Raw genomic sequence first — 9370 nt, 5'->3', positions numbered from 1 at the left:
CAAGTGGATGACCTAAGGTTTATCAATCCGTGCGAGGCATAGGATGAACATGGTCTCTCTCAAACAACCCTGCAACAAAATAACAAAGAGTCTCTTGTGTCCCCAACACACCCAATACAATGGTAAATTGTATAGGTGCACTAGTTCGGCGAAGAGATGGTAATACAAGTGCAATATGGAAGGTAGATATAGGTTTTTGTAATCTGAAAATATAAAAACAGCAAGGTAACTAATGATAAAGTGAGCGTAAACGGTATTGCAATGCTAGGAAACAAGGCCTAGGGTTCATACTTTCACTAGTACAAGTTCTCTCAACAATAATAACATAATTGGATCATATAACTATCCCTCAATATGCAACAAAGAGTCACTCCAAAGTCACTAATAGTGGAGAACAAACGAAGAGATTATTGTAGGGTATGAAACCACCTCAAAGTTATTCTTTCGGATCGATCTATCATAGAGTTCGTACTAGAATAACACCTTAAGACACAAATCAACCGAAACCCTAATGTCACCTAGATACTCCAATGTCACCTCAAGTATCCGTGGGTTTGATTATACGATATGCATCAAACAATCTCAGATTCATCTATTCAACCAACACATAGAACTTCAAAGAGTGCCCCAAAGTTTCTACCGGAGAATCAAGACGAAAACGTGTGCCAACCCCTATGCATAAGTTCACGAGTGGAACCCGCAAGTTGATCACCAAAACATACATCAAGTAGATCACGTGATATCCCATTGTCACCACAGATAAGCACATGCAAGACATACATCAAGTGTTCTCAAATCCTTAAAGACTCAATCCGATATGATAACTTCAAAGGAAAAACTCAATCCATTACAAGAGAGTAGAGGGGGAGAAACATCATAAGATCCAACTATAATAGCAAAGCTCACGATACATCAAGATCGTACCATCTCAAGAACACGAGAGAGAGAGAGAGAGAGATCAAACACATAGCTACTGGTACATACCCTCAGCCCCGAGGGTGAACTACTCCCTCCTCGTCATGGAGAGCGCCGGGATGATGAAGATGGCCACCAGTGAGGGATCCCCCCCTCCAGCAGGGTGCCGGAACAGGGTCCCGATTGGTTTTTGGTGGCTACAGAGGCTTGCGGCGGCGGATCTCCCGATCTATTCTGTTCCCCGATGTTTTTAGGGTATATGGACATATATAGGCGAAAGAAGTCGGTCAGGGGAGCCACGAGGGTGGGGGCGCGCCCAGGGGTAGGGCGCGCCTCCCTGCCTCATGGCTTCCTCGAAGCTTCCCTGACGTCTACTCCAAGTCTCCTGGATTGCTTCCGTTCCAAAAATAACTCTCCCGAAGGTTTCATTCCGTTTGGACTCCGTTTGATATTCCTTTTCTTCGAAACACTGAAATAGGCAAGAAAACAACAATTTGGGCTGGGCCTCCAGTTAATAGGTTAGTCCCAAAAATAATATAAAAGTGTTTAGTAAAGTCCATAAACATCCAAAACAGATAATATAATAGCATGGATACTTCATAAATTATAGATACATTGGAGACGTATCAGCATCCCCAAGCTTAATTCCTGCTCGCCCTCGAGTAGGTAAATGATAAAAGAAATACTTTATGAAGTGTGAATGCTAGCAGGTGCACAAGTTTGATGAATGATAATTTCAATCACCTTTTCTAGCATCATCATATATCATAACAGTAGCTCATCTCATAAAGCTTCTCATGATCAAGTAACAAGCTATTCACATGTTAAAGTATTGATCATAAACTTTCTTGAAAACTAACAAACCGTGTTATTAGTCATCAAACAATTACAATTCATCTTATTTTCAGGAAGGGTCTATGTCAGAGCTTTAATTCAGCAAACTTCACATCCTCAACTATCATTTAGTCTTTCATAATTGCTAACACTCACGTGATATTTATGGGTTCAAAGTTTTAATCAGACACAGAGAAAGATAGGGGCTTATAGATTCGCCTCCCAACTTTTTACCTCAAGGGTAATGTCAACAATAATAGTTCATGATGCCTTACATCCAATTGGATATATATATCAGGATCTTTCCAACACAATGTGCTTGCCAAAGGATAAAATGTAAAAAGGAAAGGTGAAGATCACCATGACTCTTGCATAAGGTATAAGATAAGAATAAAAGATAGGCCCTTCGCAGAGGGAAGCAGAGGTTGTCATGCGCTTTTATAGTTGGATGCACAAAATCTTAATGCGAAAAAACGTCACTTTATATTGCCACTTGTGATAGGGACCTTTATTATGCAGTCCGTCGCTTTTATTGCTTCCACATCACAAGATCGTATAAAGCTTATTTTCTCCACACTAATATATCATACATATTTAGAGAGCAATTTTTATTGCATGCACCGATGACAACTTACTTGAAGGATCTTACTCAATCCATAGGTAGGTATGGTGGACTCTCATGGCAAAACTAGTTTAAGGGATATTCGGAAGCACAAGTAGTATCTCTACTTGGTGCAAAGAATTTGGCTAGCATGAGGGGGAAAGGCAAGCTCATCATGTTGAATGATCCATGACAATATACTTTATTTCGGATATAAGAAAACATAACCCATTACGTTGTCTTCCTTGTCCAACATCAACCTTTTAGCATGTCATATTTTAATGAGTGCTCACAATTACAAAAGATGTCCAAGATAGCATATTTATATGTGAAATCTCTCTTCCCTCAATATTCTTTCATGAATTATTCAAGTGACCAATACAATGTTTGCTAACTTTCAATAAATTTACCACCTCTACTTCTTATATGTGAAGTCATTACTCCCCCCGGGATAGGCATATGAAACATATATAATTTCATATTTATGCATTCAAATCATTCAACCATTTACTCATAGGATATAAGTGAAGCACACGAATAAATGACAAACTACTCCAAAAAGATATAAGTGAAGATCAATAAGTAGTTAAATAATTATGTAGCTATGTGAAGACTCTCTCATTTAAGAATTTCAGATCTTGGTATTTTATTCAAACAGCAAGCGAAACAAAATAAAACGACATCTATTCTATTATATATAAAAAGTGTTTGACAGGTCAACCAGAAAAATAGAAATAAGCTATAAATTACCACAATAATTAGAAACATCTAACCTTTAATTTTATACATCTAAATATCACAACCGTTAGATTAACTTTAAAGTTCAAGAAATTACCCACCAATGCCATCCTTAAAAATCAGCCCACGTACCCTTTCATTATCAATTTATAATAGGGGAGTCATGTCAAAAAAATTAGAAGGCAAGACATCTTCATTGCAAATCTGAAGCGTGTGTTTGTGCCTTCGTGCATGGATTGATCTGCTTTATGTGCATGCGTTTACGGCCAGCGGAAGAATTGCTTAGAGGGCTCTCCACATACGTGCTAGCCTCCAAAAGAATTAACGACTAATCTGACCAATCTGCGGTTCCTGCGTGCTAGCCTCCAAAAGAATTAACGACTAATCTGACCAATCTGCGGTTCCTGCGTGCTGGCTGGTGGAGGAACTGATCAACTAGCTTTTTGGTACGTACTAGATACGTGAGTCCCTTCCTCCTTCAATGCTAGCTTGCCATGGCTCCTCTCATTCCAAGTTCTCCCCTTCGAGTCTACACCACTTGATTCCCAATCACCATGAAAATCACGGAACATGATCAAAGGTACACACCACGTTTCAACTCAAGGTACATAATCAAATAGCTTTCAAATTTAGACCAGGCAAGTTCCCTTGCGATTCTTCAATCGTAATTGTGCATGAACTTGCCATCCTCAATTACAATCTAATTCTTCACCCATATATGGTTTCATATAGACTATCATCTAAAAACAACAGAAGGGTAAAAGACCCTCACAAATATGTGTCTTCATCATGATGATTGAAACTTAACATCCACTTTAACATTAAAGCTTTCACCACAATCACTGATCTTGGAAGTTGATCTCCCTTACTTCTACAACAAAACAAAAAATTGTAAGACGAATAATTAATCAAAATCATAGATCTCCATAACCTTCAGCAGTACTCGGTACCAATTTTACAATATCACCTTCTCTAACACATGTTTTCTATATTGTGCAGGAAGAAACGATGAAAATAAAAGGTGGACCACATTGCAATAATGTGAGAAACTTGCCAAGGTAGTTAAAAGCAATCAAATATACAATCCAACAAGGTGATCCGTTGCTAATCATGCACTTTTAATAAGCGATATCACAAAAATGTTACACCTAAATTATATAATGCAACAATTCCAGTTAGGCACATTTGTGTTCATAATTGATTTAAGCATGGAAAAATATATTATAATATTGATGTGAATCCAGACAATCAATAATAACAAGATAGGATTAGGAAAGGAGAATGAAACTTCAAGACAACAACAAGAGACAGCGTTCGATCATACATGGAGATGTGCCAGACTGCACAAATATGCCAACCGCGTGCCATAAGCAAATCATCACAAAGGTATTCTTATGTGTATTATCATCCACTATCTTAACTTACTGTTCTTAATTCAATTGCTAAACTTCCCTTACATGTTGCACGACTGTAGTATGGTATACTGGAAGCATCATTATAGCTTGCTTCGTCTTTGCGCATCAATTGTGATATCTATGTGTTCCATTCCTTCCAAGTGCTATATTAAATCACAAAAACATGTTGCATTTGTTCCTGATTGTACCTATCAGCTTTTTTTTTAAACATGAAAACACATTTCCATGCAACATGGCTTAATCAAGACGGAGGCAAAATCAGCATTGTTGAATTACCACAGGGAACCATATCATGTACAGATGTCAATCATGTGCATTGACTGAGGCAAAATCAGCATTGTTGAACTGCCACAGGAAAGAATAGGTGGTAAAACTACGAGGTAAGTAGCAAGAAAATTCAATTAAGATCTACAATTTGGACATTCATGAACCTGGTAATTCTGTTAAGCGTGTGTACATGACTAAAAGTAACACAAAGTGTGCAATAGAAAAAATCAAGGGCAGAATAACCAGATATGTCAGTTCTATTAAGTTTGTTGTATTAGTAGGAAAAAAGAACATACTAATATTCAAATTGATGCTAAATTCAGAAACTTAAACAGGACATCGAAAAGGACAGATATGGAAATTTGGAACTTCGGAAGTCCAAGACGCAAGTGTGAATGGTATGGTGCAATTTTCTGGTATGAAGAAAGAGCAACTTTAGAAGGGCGTTGGGACATGCATACAAGGCGAGAAGAACCTCAACGAACGAGCAACTTCGGAAGTTCAATGTGGATGCCCTTGCATGCATTTTGTAGTACAGACTAGACTGGACCAAAAAACATCAAGGAAACATAAGAGCAGAATTATATGCTGACTTGCAAGACGCAACATAAAGAGGAGATACAAGGGCTGACGAGGTAGGAAGGAGAATACTACTGCCATCCAGCTTCATAGATAACCTCAGATACAAGCACAAAACTACCAAGATGCTATAGCAAGATGTCGATGGGCTTGATACACAGACCTATTTGTGGCATTCACGTGCAACACAGCTTGGCCGGATATTCAATCTATGCTTATGGAAGTAGGCCAAAGAACATCACAGAAACCTGATATTGTTGATCGAATGTTCCACATAAAGCTCAATGAGTTCATGAGGGACATAAGAAAAAGGAGATACTTTGGGAAAACACTTGCCAGTAATAGCCTACTAACTTGATCATACCTGTTATTTTCTTTTCTATAGCAAATGAACTAACAACAAGGATGATGTGGTCAAGAACATAGCCTACACAAAAATATTCTAAAGGTAGGAACAAAAACAAACTTCCAGATGCTACTAGCCTTTTATTTAGATAAACATAAGTAGATGAAAAAATAGTACACTGCAAAACTATCTTCAAAATAAAAAACTGACTTTTCTATGCTAGCATTATATAGCAGAATGGATATGGTCTACTACTCATAGAAGTATTGGAAACATGCATCAACATTTGGTGGAAATAGCTGGATAATGCCAAATGTCGACACTTTGTGTTATCTGATATTTTAAGGTTATTCTATAGTAGTACAAGCCAATAGTGATAACATCCACGCATCGTTTTAGTTCATATGTAGGATGCAATCGCACCTATTTTCCTAAAAACTTTATCTTTGGTAGTACTAAATAGTAAGACATGGCTAATCACGAATACACTAATTACTTACTAAATTTGTTGAATATGAACGGGGCAGGGGAGCATAAACAGATATACATCCTAACAAGCAACACCTTAATCGCATAATATTGGTTTACCCATACACATGCAGAAAAAGGATAAGAAACAAAAACATGAGTGGGGTAGGAAAAGACAGAAGGGGGACCTGCAAGTGGAAGAATGAGCTGCCGAAATCAGGCTGCCAGTCCAGGATGAAGATGACCTGCCGGGCTGCCTCGCTCGGGGGCAGCCACGATGCGATCGAAAACAACGCCGTCAGCATCTCACAATCAAGGTGGATCCAACCTGTCTGCGGGAGACAAGATCCACACCCACATCACCTGGATAGACGCCGACGGCAATGGCGTCGTCCAGATCGACGAGCTCGCTTCCCCCCCTTGAGCCGCTTCTCCCTTGGGCCCTGCTACCACTCCGTCATCGTTGACCGGTCTGAGAGATCGACGAGCCGTATAGGAGCCAAACCAGGCACCGTAGACGGCCACCCCATGGCCGCACCAGTGAGTTGAGCTGCAGGTGTGCGTGTAAGTGAGTATGAGCAAGGTCGCGGCAGGGAATCAAGAGAGAAAACTGAGGTGCTGTTGATTGAATCCGCAGCACAAATTACTAGCGCTAACAGCCAGAGCACATCGGGGGGAAGGAGGAGCGAGAGGAAATAAGGTAATGAAAAGGGAATCAAGAAACAGCAAGCATGTCTTTTTAGGATTAGAAACGGCAAAGGTGTGAGTGCGAGAGAAGATTTTTTTTTAGCCAAGAGTGCGAGAGAAGAAGACTTGAAGGTCGTGTACGTCTGTGTGAATCTGTTGGGCCAAAGCCCAACAAATAAATCCGCCAGAAAAAGTTTCCTTTATGTACAAACAACACAAAATGCAAATTCAATTATGTACAGTATATATATTTTCTAACACACTACAGACGCACGCACTCATACATACGCATAAAATAAGATTACTTACAGTATACATGCACTATAATGGTAGAGTTCACGATGTGGGTTGAACCAGGGGCGGACCCAGGAAAAAAATTGAGAGGGGGCAATAATGTATGGCCATATTGATGAATTAGCAAGACAGACGGTCCTTATAAATTAAAACCTAGGTACAATCACTTCATTGTACATGAGATAACCAAATTTATTGCCAAAAGAAATAAAAACTAACAATTTGAAGCAAAACGACTTACATCTTGTTCCTAGTCACAAAAGAGAACATTGACACATTGTCTAACAATCGAACCTACAACCTGCAAGAAAAAAAATATTATCAAACAAGGGGATAATGAAAACATCGAAGGGTGCCTTTATACAAATGAAAAAGAGCTTCTAACACAATCCTTTCGTTTCATCCCACGGCGATTTTCACCTCATGAAAATGTTTAACTGCCACTTCATTAGGAAACAAACTAGCAATTCTTTTTCTACAAAGCTAATATGTTGATCCATCTTCCCAATTGTCATTGGCTTAATCTTCCTAGGATGAGGCTAATATCATTGTGTTGATTGGGGTTGTAGTATGCAAACTTCTTCGTTTTTTATGGATGCACAGGAAGCTTGTTCAAATCAACAAGTTCAGACATCTTAGTGGTTGTTAGTTTGTTTATATAAAAAAAACTCTCCATTAGCTTCTCAGTAACTTTAAGTGCCAAAAGAGCAGAACGTCAAATGAATTGGCAAGGTTTCAAACATAGTACACGAAGTTTAAGTGTGCTGGGAACTAGGAAAAATAGACGACCCGAATGAAAATTTGAGTTTGTCAGTCTAGATTAAAGTTAGTACTAAAATTTTGATTTAAACGGTCTTATATTTGTTTACGAAGGGAGTACATTACATCTTATAACAAAATCATTTAAACTGATCTAGTCATCTAAATCGGTAAATTATACACATAAATTAATAATACTAAGTTTCTACAAACGAACTGCAGACAAACAAATTTTTTTGAAAAGAAAGAACCCTAATGATGCTTACTTGATGTGAATTAGAACGCTGAAATTACACAATGGGTGATGAGGTTGTGTTGCGGCTGCGACGGCGCACAAGCGTGAGAGATGGGCGACGGCAAGTCGCTGATTGCCGGCCGCGAGCCGAGCCGGAGAGTGCGTGATGCCGCGATCGCGCGATAGGCAGTTTCGGGCGGCTCCACGGGTGCCGTATCATACGTTCGTTTTTTATATGCGTGCGTGGACTAGAGGTCTGATCCATTGAATAATCGTAGCGTTCGTGGCCGACGTAGTGTAGGCTGTTTCTTGGTGGTGGGCTTCTTATAGCCTTTCAACATATTTATAATATATGGGCCTTTGAAAATAAAAAGGAAATTGGACTGAGTGGGGGCAAAGCAATGGGCCAAGTGGGGGCACACGTTGCTCGGTAGGATCAACGTAACGGACGACGGAAAATCGAGTGGGGGCAGCTGCCCCCACAACCATCAACGTGCGTCCGCCCCTGGGTTGAACCTAAATCATAGCATAATTTTCTCTCAGAATATTCAAAACAAATGCATGCAAAAAGAATTATAGTACATTATCACAAAAAATATGTCTATCCGGTACAAATCATTTATATTTATACTATGCATATCGAACTACCATTTCATGTCAAACTGCCACACACGACAAACACCAATTCATTAGTAATGAAAGGGTTAGGAGACTTCAAAAAAATTATAAGATCCATCTGTGCACGCATCAAGGAAACCCATGGGTTGGAGCAAAGCACTCCCAATTTTTTTGATGAGAATGTTCGTGACCAATATTTCCTAAAACATGGAAGGGAAATTCCCTTACAAGGAAAACTGTAACGCCCAAGATGCGGCTATATCTCCCACGTGTCGAGGCACGACTTAGAGGCATAACCGCATAGTGGTTTTGTCGCAAGAAGGGTCATCTTCACATAATCCCATGTAATGAACAAGAATGGGATAAAGAGTTGGCTTACAATCGCCACTTCACGCAAAACATGAATATAATTCATACATCATCCAAAATACAAACATATAGACCGACTACGGTCAAGATCCAGATGAAAATAAGATAACCCCAAATGCTACCCGATCGTCCCAACTGGGCTCCACTACTGATCATCAGAAAAAAAACACATAGTAACGACCATGTTCCTCGTCGAACTCCCACTTGAGATCGACCCCATCATCTGCACTGGCATCGTCGACACC

General features: G+C 39.4%; 1 long non-coding RNA gene across 1 annotated transcript; it reads right to left on the bottom strand.

Annotated features, from left to right (window-relative positions):
* Window positions 1-3697: 3697 nt before the first annotated feature.
* On the bottom strand, window positions 3698-7749 carry LOC109781083 (uncharacterized). Its single transcript, XR_012184616.1, has 2 exons — window positions 6527-7749; window positions 3698-6416 (listed from the first exon to the last, which is right to left on the bottom strand). It is a non-coding gene; the product is annotated as an uncharacterized lncRNA (long non-coding RNA).
* Between the last annotated feature and the right edge of the window lie 1621 nt (window positions 7750-9370).

This window comes from Aegilops tauschii, chromosome 5, assembly GCF_002575655.3.
Source record: "Aegilops tauschii subsp. strangulata cultivar AL8/78 chromosome 5, Aet v6.0, whole genome shotgun sequence".
NCBI lineage: Eukaryota > Viridiplantae > Streptophyta > Magnoliopsida > Poales > Poaceae > Aegilops > Aegilops tauschii.
This window is presented reverse-complemented; position numbering and strand designations above follow the sequence as displayed.